The 14,315-nt window shown below is 32.6% G+C and overlaps 1 protein-coding gene and 2 long non-coding RNA genes across 4 annotated transcripts in view; all 3 read left to right on the plus strand.

The window, feature by feature from the left end:
* The first annotated feature begins 1,223 nt into the window (after nucleotides 1-1,223).
* LOC142223201 (uncharacterized) lies at nucleotides 1,224-2,253 on the plus strand. The gene is made up of 2 exons (XR_012718620.1): nucleotides 1,224-2,003; nucleotides 2,071-2,253. It is a non-coding gene; the product is annotated as an uncharacterized LOC142223201 (long non-coding RNA).
* A 3,005-nt stretch (nucleotides 2,254-5,258) lies between these two features.
* Nucleotides 5,259-6,301, plus strand: LOC142223202 (uncharacterized). Its single transcript, XR_012718621.1, has 3 exons — nucleotides 5,259-5,566; nucleotides 5,631-5,737; nucleotides 5,803-6,301. It is a non-coding gene; the product is annotated as an uncharacterized LOC142223202 (long non-coding RNA).
* Nucleotides 6,302-12,035: 5,734 nt separating this feature from the next.
* LOC142225720 (protein fuzzy homolog) overlaps nucleotides 12,036-14,315 on the plus strand; it is a 100,897-nt gene continuing 98,617 nt past the window's right edge. The window contains exon 1 of one of the 2 annotated variants that reach the window (XM_075295554.1): nucleotides 12,036-12,267. The gene's annotated coding sequence lies outside the window, so the exon portion shown is untranslated. The remainder of the gene's footprint in view (nucleotides 12,268-14,315) is intronic. The other variant, XM_075295553.1, reaches the window with a different exon arrangement.

Genomic DNA, 14,315 nt, shown 5'->3' on the forward strand with positions numbered 1-14,315 from the left:
CTTTTATTTTGTTAACATTTGTGTTTAAATTTCATGTTATATGTGTACATTATTTATATTCTACCATATAGTAGGGAGCGGCTAGATATTGTTGCTAGTTTATTATGGAAATACAACTCCATGTTATACTTTGTTTTATCAATCATCAGATTACATTTTTAAATAATAATCAGATCCACTTTTGTGTTATAAATTCACAAAAATCAGTTTAATAAATAAATTATTTCTTAATTCACATTGCAAATGGCGCCATGTTATGAAAATACTGACTACGCGAGTTACGTCAGTTTTTCAACTCGAAAAAAACAAAGTACCACAAATGGAAAAAATTTCGCTAGTTTTTCGCATGTTTTGGTTTTGTATGGAGTTTCAACGCGAAAACCGAACAGAGTACCGGCCTTAACGTAAGCCATGCGAACGAACGAAAGGAAGTTAGAGAAACCCAAATCTAGACGAAAGTGAGGGACGCCGTTCGTTCGCAATTGTTTTCGTTCGGATATCAGAAATAGGCTGTTAAAGTTGGGTATTAAGTTCAAGTTTAGCCGCTAAATTCGTCGTTTTTTCACGATTACTTTCCTTTAATAATCCATTTTAAGGAATACAAACTTTGTGAAAATTTGCTTTGGGTTATTCTATGTATAATTGTATGCCTTTTTTGCTGATTTAGTTTTCACTTTAAGGCCGGTACTATGTTCATTCTTGCGAAAAATTTTTATGGAAACCATTATTTCGCACATAGAAAGCGGCGTTTTTTTTAGGTAGCTTGGAGCGCTATTTTACAGGGAGCGATATTGGATTAAGTTGGTGGTTGTTGCTTGTTTTTACAAAATAACATTTTATTTTTCCTTGGGCAATTAATCTGCTATTCCTTTGATCCTTTGTATAGTTTCGGAACAAAAATATGGTCCGTGTTTGATTTATAAACCCGCACAAATAGTTTTTAATAAATAAATTATTTCTTAATTCACATTGCAAATGGCGCCGTGCTATAAACGTCAGTTTTTCAACACGAAAAAACAAAGTATCACAAATGGAAAAAATTTCGCAAATTTTTCGCATTTTTTGGTTTTGTATGGAGTTTCAACGCGAAAACCGAACAGAGTACCGGCCTTTAGCGGCTAAACTCGAACGTAGTACTCACCTTTACTCTCGTGGAATGTGTAATATTCTAAGGAGACGATCCGGCCCCTGTCTGCGAACAAAATTTGTAATCAAAGGCAACGTCGCAATTTTAATCTAATCCATCCAAAAAGTTTCATCAATCATGGTGGGGGCAATATTATGGTCTGGGGGTCAGTTTCTGGACAAGTTATTGACCCGAGTCTTCAAAAACATTTGCCTCATATAATATTGCCATAACAATCCCGAGAAATCCGTCTGCATAGATTATTCAGCGCGATCACGATCCCTGTATCAAACGAAGTAATCAAACAAGATGACTATGGTATCAACTATTAACATTTATCGTTAAAAGTTACAAAAACTTTAAAGATTTTGAAATGTATGAGACACTTAATATCATGGTGTTTACTTTTCTTGTAAAAATGTGAACTTCTTTTGCATATTGCCCGGAAAATGTACTTTTAGGTTCATTTCTAAAAAAATAGGCAAAAGTGCGAAAATGCAAAATGCAGGCATTTTCAGCACTGCCGACAAACGAGAGTGCTGCGATTGCCCTGTTTGTTCCTTTGAATTTTTTTCTACCCGCTCACCCTCACAAAAAATCGCTTCTGTAACATCCCTGCCAGCATTTCAAAGTTCCATTTCATCTTCATCGCTACCGCAGACTCGTAAATGTCACTACAACCATCCTACTGTGATGGGGGGCAGCATATCATAAAGTACAAAATGTACTTCATACATGTATTTTGCCATCACTACTTTTACAAAAGCCATTTTATTTTTTGTGAAACGCCAAGCGCAACCAGCTTGTTATATTTTATTTAAATAAAAACGAAAATAAAGTTCTGAAAACATAGATTTTACGCTTAAAATTGTGAAAGGTATATTGGTGAACAATTTTTGATTTTCCAAATGGAATAAAGTGATTGTTTTTCAAATATTTTACAGACACGCTGCCTCCATCGAATAAAAACACTGGCTGATAGACGCTGCAACATGTAACTCGCTACTTGTAACTCTACCTCATCATTAATGCAAAAAATTATGTTAAATGTGATGTGATAGTGGTATAAATGTTATATTTTTAAGAATTTGTAAATAATTAATCAAATTATTAAATATCTAAACAAACGTGTTTTACTCGACCACAATGATTCTTTTACCACTATCTTAAAATGTGCTTTTTCTGATTGTTTGGAGGGTCTCTTATTGGCGTCGTTCTAAATTGATCTATAAAGGCACCTAATAATTGCACTCATGCGAAACCTTTTTGTAGTAACTTGGCGTGGTACAACTTCTCAATAGTGACGGCGCTTTTCCGACGAGTTTTTGATATCGTATATGATTGTTTTCAACGTACTGGGGATTCTCAGAAGCGCCCCCAAATTCAAAAAATGTTGGCAGGGATATACTCCCAAACATATTTTGCTTCAAGCATATACATTTTTGGGTATTGCCCAAACATTTATATGTTTGATCTCTACCAATATATAATATGTTTGAAAGCATATTGGTCTAAATAATATATGTTTGGGTAGTCTAAGTTCCAAATATTTTGTATTTTTGCATCCAAATTCAATTATGTTGTCTTCCAAAAAACAATATGTTATTATGTGACCATATAACATGTTTGGAAGCATTTTGCACCCAAAAATATTATATGCTTAAAAAAAATTCTCCCAAACAATATTGTGCTCAAAATTTTATTTATTTATTTATATATTTACAATCATAATGAATTATGAAAATAAACAGGTAATATAGGTGCTAACAACATAGGTTTTCGACCTGAATGCTCAAAATTTTGTTTCTGCTCAATTGTATATTCCCCGACTCTTTCTCACTTCCACGAGATTTTTTAGTTCTTAGCACCTTTTTCTGTAATACAAACATTGTAGAAGAAATTATTCAATTTTATGTTTTTTTTATTTTAATTTTACCTTTTGCCGGACGGGGATTCGAACAGCGGACCACACAGTTTGTAAGGATCAAAGAAGTAGCTGATCAATTGCCCAAGGAAAAATAAAATGTTAATTTTGTAATAACAAGCAACAACCACCAACTGAATTCAATATCGCTCTCTGTTAAATAGCGCTCCAAGCTACTAAACACATATATGTTTATAGGCTATTTCTAAATTAATATATGTTTGCATCCAAGCATATTATATTTACAAACATTTTATGTCCCAAACATAAATGTTCTAACATATTAACATATATGTCCCAAACATGTTATGCTAGTTTATGAACATTATATGTGTTTAAATATTGTGTTTAAAAATTTGTGTTCCAAACATATAATGTTTATAGCCAAACATATGAAAAACAGTCTTTTTTCATCCGTGCTGGAATTATTATTCTAGGTTGCTGGCAAAATTAAAAAAAATGCGCATTCTGTTCAGACAAAATAAAGACAAAGCCCTTTTTCAGAAAAGAAAACACCAGAAGTTGTAAATGTTTATTTTTAAATAATTTTGTTCCTTGATATCTTTAAAACGGACTTAATAAGCAGCAACTTTGGATTAAAATCTTAGTTTGAATATTTGTATTTTCATCATAATTTCGGTTTAAAGGTGGGTATTAAGTTCGAGTTTAGCCGCTAAAATCGCTGAAGTGAAAACTAAATCAGTAAGAAAAATGCATGAAATTATACGTATTTGTTGCAAATTTTATTATAACTTGATGGGGAAAAGACCAAAGCAGATTTTCACAAAGTTTGTATTCCTTAAAATGGATTATTAAAGAAAAGTAATCGTGAAAAAATGACGTTTTTAGCGGCTGAACTCAAACTTAGTACCCACCTTATGCGCTTTACAGATTATCAGTTATTCCGGACGGAATGTCGGTGTTTATAAAGGATCTTACAGTGTGTCGGATCGATACGACTTGTCGGCGATGACTAAATAATCGGTAAATGTGTTATCGATCCCATAAACATGCAGCAGTATCGATTATGCCTTCGGACTTAACTTATAATGTGCACAATATATGGGATATGTTCGACACAAGCACTGTCGGCCGGAATAACTGATAGTCTGTAAAGCTCATTAATGCCGGAAAAACACTTATATGACATCATTAATTTTAAAGAAATGTTTCTTTCTTGTAAAGATACCCATTTTGAAGTCGAATCACTTAATGCGCTTTACAGACTATCAGTTATTCCGGACGACAGTGCTCGTGTCGAACATATCCCATATATTGTGCACATTATAAGTTAAATCCGAAGGCATAATCGATACTGCTGCATGTTTATGGGATCGATAACACATTTACCGATTATTTAGTCATCGCCGACAAGTCGTATCGATGCGACACATTGCAAGATTCTTTACAAACACTGACATTACGTCCGGAATAACTGATATTCTGTAAAGCGCATTACAGACTATTAGTTATTCCGGACGGAATGTCGGTGTTTGTAAAGAATCATACAGTGTGTCGGATCGATACGATTTGTCGGCGATGACTAAATAATTGGGAAAATATGTTATCGATCCCATAAACATGCAGCAATATCGATTATGCCTTCGGACTTAACTTATAATGTGCACAATATATGGGATATGTTCGACACGAGCACTGTTGTCCGGAATAACTTATAATCTGTAAAGCGCATAACGTGTGTCCCATCTGTAATCAAGGACCACATGACACTCGTCACCTTTTTGCTTGCCCAGCTAAGCCTACCCGTCTCACTACCAGATCACTCTGGACACACCCCATCCTTGTCACAGAGTTCCTTGATCTGGCTACCAGCTGAACTACACAAGCAAAATGGATGAAACAACATTCAAAACTGTTACAACAACAACATGAATGATTCCCGAAAAATTTTTTCGGGAAGTCGTTTTCGAATGGAGCTATGATAATTATTTTAAAAAGAAGAAGCATGACAATTGAACAACTAATTTTAAAATGCTGCATTTTATTTTTTGGAACATACACCCAGAGAAATGGTTGGTTGCAATTCGATAATTACCCTGCCAGTATTTCAAAGTTCCATTTCATCCTCATCGCTACCACAGACACTGCAACAATCGCCAACTGTGATGGTATTTTGCCATCACTATCCGCCTGAAAGTATCTTGGCATCACTATTGTTACAACCCAATAAACACAGGATGAGCGTTTTTCAAATGCAACAACTTTTCAGTTTGAGGGTAAATATAATTTTCAACATAAATTCAACTTGACTTGAAATAGCTCATCTTCAATACATCTTCAAATTGTTTGCGAATTACTTCCAATTTGCCAAAACGACATCTTTGAAAAGGCGTTGATGATAATATGAGAAAACTTTGACAAAACACTACCCTAAAATGCAACGAAAAAACCATGTGGTTTTCAATACTTATTTGTGCAACGAAGTTCGTGGTCAATTGCAAGAAATAAAAAAATGGAAAATTTTAGACAAATAACCAAATAGTTTATAAAAATAGGTAAGTGAAAATAAAAAATGAAATAAAACTTTAAGGAAGTCACTAAATGTATATCTCTTTGCAGAAAACTAAAATTATGGATTCTACGTTCTTGAAAACATTAAAAAGCTGATCGACGAAAAAAATGGTGGACAATTAACTGGAACTGCTTCAAATAGTTTATAATAATTGGTACGTCAATATGAAAAATTAAATCAACACTTTAGAGAAGTCACTAAATTTAAATCTCTTTGCAGAAAACTAACATCTTTGGATGCTACATTCTTGCAAACATTAAGAAGCTGACCAATGAAAAATGAGTGGCTTATCGACAAGAAAAAGTTTCCAGAAACATTACAAGTGCAACCTATTAAAATTGTTAAAAACAACAAATTGATGAAATCAACAACTTCTGGATGAAAATGTGCATCACATCGTCAGTTTAATTCATATGCTATTATCAGTTTAAAATGGATATTTTGTGAAATCAATTCTAACACGCGGTCCAGTACGTTCCTAATTTCAAAATCGACACCAAGAGGAAGGAAATCGAATTATCAATGCAAAAGTGTTTACTAATAATGTTTAAGATATTTAAAGTTTTGTTGTTTGTTTTTTTTTTGTTTGTTCTTATTTGTTGATATGTTTAATAAGATTATTATTTATCAATTGGTATTGTAGTGTATTATGTCGTATAGTGTATTATTATATATTTCATTTTGATGAAAATGAATAAATTATACAAAATTCACAGAAGTTTGGCTTTGACTTTCAATTTGAAATGGGGATATTATTCATACAAATTTAGGTTGAAAAGTATTTGCAACGATGTTAATTTTGAATTTGACTCGCATCGAAAATTGTTTGACAAATTATTGAGTAGCGATGTATTTCAATTTTAAGATAACACTTGAGATATTATTGCTAATGTGTTGAATTTCAGTGTTGAGGGTAATGTCTGTTTTTTGTTGAGAACGCGATTTTCTCAACAATTTTTCAACTTGAATATTACACTTATCCTTTGAAAAAATGTTTGAAAAATTGTTGAAATTTAGCATTTTTCAAACGTTTGTGTTTATTGGGAAGAGCCATTTTATATTTTGTGAAACACCAAGCACAACTAGCTTCTTATAATTTATTTAAATAAAAACGGTAATGAATTGCTGAAAACATAGTTATTTCGCTTAAAATTGTGAAAGGTATATTGGTGAAAAATTTTTGACTTTCCAAATGGAATAAAGTGATAGTTTTCCAGACACGCTGCCTCCATTGGGAATAAAAGCATTGGCTGATAGACGCTATAACACGTAACTTGCAACTTCCCAATAAACACAAACGTTTGAAAAATGCTAAATTTCAACAATTTTTCAAACATTTATTCAAAGGATTAGGGTAATATTCAAGTTGAGAAATTGTTGAGAAAATCGCGTTCTCAACAAAAAACAGACATTACCCTCAACAGTGAAATTCAACACATTAGCAATAATATCTCAAGTGTTATCCTCAAATTGAAATGCATCGCTACTCAATAATTTGTCAAACAATTTTCGATGCAAGTCAAATTCAAAATTAACATCGTTGCAAATACTTTTCAACCTAAATTTGTATGAATGATATCCCCACTTCAAATTGAAAGTCAAAGCTAAAATTCTATGAATTTTGTATAATTTATTCATTTTCATCAAAATAAAATATATAATAATGCACTACACTACATAATACACTACAATACCAATTGATAAATAATAATCTTATTAAACATATCAACAAATAAGAACAAAAAAAAAACAAACGACAAAGCTTTAAATATCTTAAACATTACTAGTAAACACTTTTGCATTGATAATTCGTTTTCCTTCCTTTTGGTGTCATAAAACAGCATTAAAATTTATTAACATGGGGGCAATTTGAAATTAGGAACGTACTGGACCGCGTGTTAGAATTGATTTCCAGCAGAAGGAATTCACAAAATATCCATTTTAAACTGATAATAGCATATAAATTAAACTGACGATATGATGCACATTTTCATCCAGAAGTTGTTGATTTCAACAATTTGTTGTTTTTAACAATTTTAATTGGTTGCACTTGTAATGTTTCTGGAAACTTTTTCTTGTCGAAAAGCCACTCATTTTTCATTGGTCAGCTTCTTATGCGCTTTACAGACTATCAGTTATTCCGGACGGAATGTCGGTGTTTGTAAAGAATCTTACAGTGTGTCGGATCGATACGACTTGTCGGCGATGACTAAATAATCGGTAAATGTGTTATCGATCCCATAAACATGCAGCAGTATCGATTATGCCGTCGGACTTAACTTATAATGTGCACAATATATGGGATATGTTCGACACGAGCACTGTCGTCCGGAATAACTGATAGTCTGTAAAGCGCATTAATGTTTGCACGAATGTAGTATCCAAAGATTTTAGTTTTCTGCAAAGAGATTTAAATTTAGTGACTTCTTTAAAGTGTTGATTTAATTTTTCATATTGACGTACCAATTATTTTAAACTATTTGAAGCAGTTCCAGTTAATTGTCCACCATTTTTTCATCGGTCAGCTTTTTAATGTTTTCAAGAACGTAGAATCCATAATTTTAGTTTTCTGCAAAGAGATATACATTTAGTGACTTCCTTAAAGTTTTATTTCATTTTTTATTTTCACTTACCTATTTTTATAAACTATTTGGTTATTTCTCTAAATTTTTTTATTTCTAGCAATTAACCACGAACTTCGTTGCACAAATAAGTATTGAAAACCACATGGTTTTTTCGTTGCATTTTAGGGTAGTGTTTTGTCAAAGTTTTCTCATATTATCTTCAACAACTTTTCAAAGATTTCGTCAACATTTTGGCAAATGGGAAGTAATTCGCAAACAATTTGAAGATGTATTGAAGATGAGCTATTTCAAGTCAAGTTGAATTTATGTTGAAAATTATATTTACCCTCAAACTGAAAAGTTGTTGCATTTGAAAAACGCTCATCATGTGTTTATTGGGTTATTAATGCATAAAAATATGTTAAATGTGATGTGATAGTCGTATAAATGTTATATTTATGAGAATTTATAAATGTTTAATAAAGTTAATAAACATATAAACAATCGTGTTTTACTTGACCACAATGATTCTTTTACAACTATCTTAAAATGCACTAAAATTGTTGAGCTAACCACCAGCATAGTGAGACCTACATCATGGGAATCAACAAATGGCTGGTACAACCAAAAGTTGAGTATACTAATAGAATCTTATTATGGCGTTTTCTTTTCTTGTAAAAAATGCACACTTTTTTGCATTTTGCCCGGAAAATGTACTCTTTAGATTCTTTTAATTTATTTTAATTAATTTTTGCATTTTATTTTTGGAACATAGCAATTTATTCTTGTGATTCCATTCGTAGCTACCATAGTACTGCAACATCAATCGCACTGCCTTCTTTATAATTACGATGCACGGCCAGCATGTGTGTTTATTATCCCTATACCAAGTAAAAAGAAACGATTGTAAAATGAAATTCACTAAATAGAACTTTATTTTGTTAACACTTTTCTATAAATTTCATGTTATGTACATTATTTCTATTCTATCATGTAGTAGGGAGCCGCTAGATAGATGGTGGCTTTATTACGAAAATACCACTCCAAGTTATTTTTATTTTGTCAATTGATCTTATTGCATTTTTAAATAACAATGCGAACCACATTTGTATTGTAATTTCACACAAATCATTTGAATAAATAAATTATTTCTTAATTCACATTGCAAATGGCGCCATGTTTTGAAACTAACTAATCTCAACATATGGAAGGATTTAACACGATCTAATTAGGGACTGTGCGCTTTACGTCAGTTTTCAACTCGAAAAAAACAAAGTACCACAAATGAAAAAATATTTCGGTAGTTTTTCGCATTTTTGGTTTTGTATGGGATTTCGCTGCGGAAACCGAACATAGTACCTACCTAAAAACAGGCAAAAGTGCGAAAAGGCTTCGAATTCTGTTGTGAAAATAGCGCCACCATTAGAGGCAAATTACGGGCATTTTCAGCACTGCCAACAAACGAGAGTGCTGCGATTGCCCTGTTTCCTTCTTTGAATTCTTTTCTGCCCGCTGAAATGATAGCATTTTTTTAGGTTGCTGGTAACATTTTAAAAATGCGCATTCTGTACAGACAAAATGAAGGCAAATCACTTTTTTCAGAAAAGAAAACACCATTAGTTCAATTATAGGACGGGCGTAAAGGTAAGTACTATGTTCGCTTTTCGAGTTGAAATTTTCGCGGTTACTTTATTAAAACAGTTCAATATAAAGCAGATAAATTAACTCAATTGCTGCACATTTTCTTGTTCCTCTAAATTTCGGCAGACATTACGGGAATATGTTTGTTTTCATTTATAATTTTGATTATTTCAGGAAAAGTAATCGCGAAAATAAAGTGTTTTTCAACTCGAAAACCGAACATAGTACTCACCTTAAGGTAGTTGTTGCAACAAATAAATATTTATATCAACATCGACATGGTAAATGGTATGACGCTACAAAATTTGCAAAACGGGGAACAGAATTTGCTTGATAATAGTCCGCAATACATTGAATAAAGTTTATCCCATAGAAAAGAAGTTGCCTTCAGGTAAGTATCGCACCGATTTATAAAAAAGGAATATTACAAAAGTTTCCATAAAAATTGCACCAACAAACACAAATACTTTTTACGGCAAGCGAGCTTTTTTATTGTATTAAGAATACAGGACGAGTCTAAGTCGATCTGTATTTATATCTAGAGGCTTAAGGAAGAAATTTCTGGCAAGTATATATTGAATTATGTTCTGTAGTTTGACCACATAATTGCAACCTAATAACCATCTGTCATTGGTATACAAACATTACCTATAAACAATTGTAAATTGTAATGTAAATTGATCTCACATATTTATATGTAGATCGAAAGCCTTTGTTGTTAGCACCTTTTGTATTTATTTCCGTAGTTTATTATGATTGTAAATCTTGTAATAAATTAATAAAATCTCAATATAATCTGCCCTTTCATTTGATATTGAAATTTGGTTAGGATAATAGTAAAAAAATCGAGGGCGGTTGCACCAACAAACAAAACAATTAATATGAAATTGCGACAACCAATGCAAAGTTGATCCAACATACTACCATGTAGTTACAATTGCCAAATGTTAGTTGTGCTGACAGATATCATTGATAGTTGATGGAACCACCTGCTTTCGGTTGGCAAATAATTCGGTTGAGGCAACGAATTTGTTTTCTGGGTGTAGCAAACCGGTACATATTCTCCACAGTGACAGCGCTTATCCGATGAGATATCGTGTACGATTGTTTTCGATGTGGTGGGGATTCTAAGAAGTGCCGTCAAATACAAAAAAGGTTTTCAGGATAGTCAGTTAATCTTACAACCCTACCATCTATTTTAAGCTATCAGTTTATCTGTAAAGGCCGGTACTCTGTTCGTTTTTCGCGTTGAAACTCCATACAAAACCAAAAAATGCGAAAAACTAGCGAAATTTTTTCCATTTGTGATACTTTGTTTTTTTTCGAGTTGAAAAACTGACGTAAATCGATCAGTCAGCATTTTCATAACATGGCGCCATTTGCAATGTGAATTAAGAAATAATTTATTTATTAAACTGATTTTGGTGAATTTATAATGCAAAAGTGGATCGGATTATTATTTAAAAATGTAATCTGATCGATTGAGAAACCGAAGTATAACATGGAGTTGTATTTCCGTAATAAACTAGCAACCAACATCTAGCCGCTTGTAGAACATAAATAATGTATAAAACATGAAATTTAATCACAAATGTTAAAAAAATAAAAGCTTTATTTGGTGAATTATATTTTACAATCGTTTCATTTGTACTGGGCATCGGGATAACAAACACAAAACAAAATGTTAACAAAAGGAGTACAGCAATTGACTTCAACCAACCAAGCATTAGAACTTCAACCAACATGTATGTAGTACCGGGGTAGCAATGAATGGAATCACAAGAATTAATTGCTATGTCCAAAAAATAAAATTGTAAAGCATTGTAAAATTAGATTTTTTAAATCCAAAGTTATTTGTAAAATAACTTCTGCTTCTTCTTTTTCAATTTAATTATTATGTGTGCGATGTTGTCAATACATTTCGATGAAATAAACGCGAAAAAGTTCCAAAATGGCTGTTTTTTTTTCTTCAAAATATATTGTCAACACTATCATTTTTCAACGCGAAACAATGATTGAGTGGAACTTTTTTCGCACCAACAAACAGAGTACCGGCCTTAACATATTTTGGGAAAAAGGCAATGTTGGTTTCAATCCCACGAAATATGTTTTTTTATATGTGCACTTTTTATATTTCAATCATTTCGGGAAAATATATGTACAATATGGAAAGGTACAGACCTATTAATGTTGATTCAAGTATATTGCCTTTACCTTCATACGTCACACTGCGTATTCGCTAACCTACAACTTTGTAACCCCAACCACCATCGTTATCGTTTTAGTTACTGAAACTTATCTTCCGGAGAACAACACCAAAACCGTAAATACCGAAAAAACAGTCAGTTTGTGCAGAGTTCAAAAAAATACAATAACATCGGAAATAAGAACGGTTATATTTTAGTAATATATCATATTTGAGAAATTATGTCGATACGCCAAACACCCCCTGCTCAAGTTTCGCCATCGTCATCACCAGGTCCGGTATTTTTTATTTATTTTAAACTATATAGAATGTTACCAGACACACTCATCAAGTACATTTAAAAATATACAAAATATAAGATAGCCTATATAGACTAACGTAAAGCCAACTACTATATAATGTACATTAATCCAATTCCATACAAACACCTTGCAAATGGCCACCTTGGCCGTCCAATTATAGGCGGCTTTGCCTAAGCAAATTTACGGCTCAACTGCAGTTTATGGGCCCCTCACCGAATTGCTTAAAATTAATATATGTTGTCATTCGGTGAGCTGATTCCAACAAAGTGATCCATACCCGGGGGAATACCCGAGTCTTGAGATATAGCCCTCCAAAGGGTCAATAAAAACTTGATATATCTGCACTTTTTACGCCAAAAAATTTTTAATATTTAATTTAGTTTGGGAGATATAAAAAAAGAAAATTTTTACCCTAAGTTATTGAGCTTTTATTCTGAGTAGAAAAAAAAATTGTTTTATTACTGAAATAATTTTTGTATGTTGTAAGTATTACCCCAAGGGGGAAAAGTGGCCGGCAGGACAGAGTCCAAAGTTGCCTAACGTGGACCCAAGGGGGGAGAGTAGCCGGTATCATATGAATAAGCTTTCATATGATACCAAGTTTGTCTAGATTGGACAAAAAACAAAAGAGATATATCAAGTTTTTATTGACCCTTCGGAGGGCTATATCTCACGACCCGGGTACTTCCCCCGGGTATGGGTCACTTTGTTGGAATCAGCTCACCGAATGACACAACATATATTAATTTTAAGTAATTCGGTGAGGGGCCCATAAACTGCAGTTGCTCCAAATTTACAAGTATATCACTTTTCCTTTGGCAAATTCAAATCATCGAGTGCATTTGAGTGCAGATGGCTGGGTTTATTTTGAGCATACTTCCTCTATCTTCATTGGTTTTCTTGCTGAAATCAAAACAACAACGATTGGAGAATAAACCAATAAAAACAAACAAAAGAAATGAAGATGGAGGAAATACGCTCAAAAAAAAAAAAAAACCCAGCCAACAGCACTCAAGGCGATTATTAGACTATGGAAAAGTTATCTCAATTCATAAACCGAATAAACCTGTAACCACTGCTAGCAGCTATAGACCTACTAGTCTTTTAACCATCACTGGGAAGTTATTGCAAGAATTCTCAACAAATAATAAAATTATATCCGAAAACAATTCGGATAACAAAAAAGGTCGTGATACTGTTCATCAGGTCCGCAGAATAACAACAAAACAAATCTAAACAAACGACGCAAAAAATCAACTTTAGACATAGGAAGGGCGTTTGACACCTTCTGGCACAATACACTGCATTGCAAACTAATAATATAAAGAGTACATACGGTACCAATAAATTCGGCAACTTCAAGATGCAAAAATATTGCAGCTGGTCTACAGCAAGGATCTATTCTGTCTCCACTCCTATAGACTCTATATACTTCCAATTTCAAACCGCCAAGGGGAACAGGGACACTACTTCCGGATCACAAGTTGGGGATCCAAACTTTTTTTGCTGGGATATCATACATCAATCGATAATTAATATTATTCGAGAATTGTTTTCGATTCGAATTTTCTTTCGTACTATGGGCCTGTTTGAAACCGAAACTTTTTACTATGGTGATCTCACCTTCAATTTACTATGGTGTGAAACAATTTCTAATTTGGTGTATTAATTAATTAATTTATTTATTTATTTGGCAATTTAAAGCTATTAGGTAATACAAATTGTAGTTTATCTCGGATTTAATACATTAGTAGTTTTGTTTAACATATACTATTATATTGCGCTTCTTTAAAATTTCTCTCCACTTTTAGTTGTAAAGGTAATTGATTAAACATTTTAAGCCCATTATAAAATATTACATTTTGGCTAAAGTTAGATTTGTGCAATTGCAATCTAAAATCATGAGAATTACGCAAATAGTACGGCTGCACATCTGAAACACAGGTCATGTTATTTTGAACATATTTTGGTAACATTCCATTCTTTGCTTTAAATATGAAAATCAATACTTTTATTGAC

The sequence above is a fragment of the Haematobia irritans genome, chromosome 2 (assembly GCF_050003625.1).
Source record: "Haematobia irritans isolate KBUSLIRL chromosome 2, ASM5000362v1, whole genome shotgun sequence".
Taxonomy (NCBI): Eukaryota; Metazoa; Arthropoda; class Insecta; order Diptera; family Muscidae; genus Haematobia; species Haematobia irritans.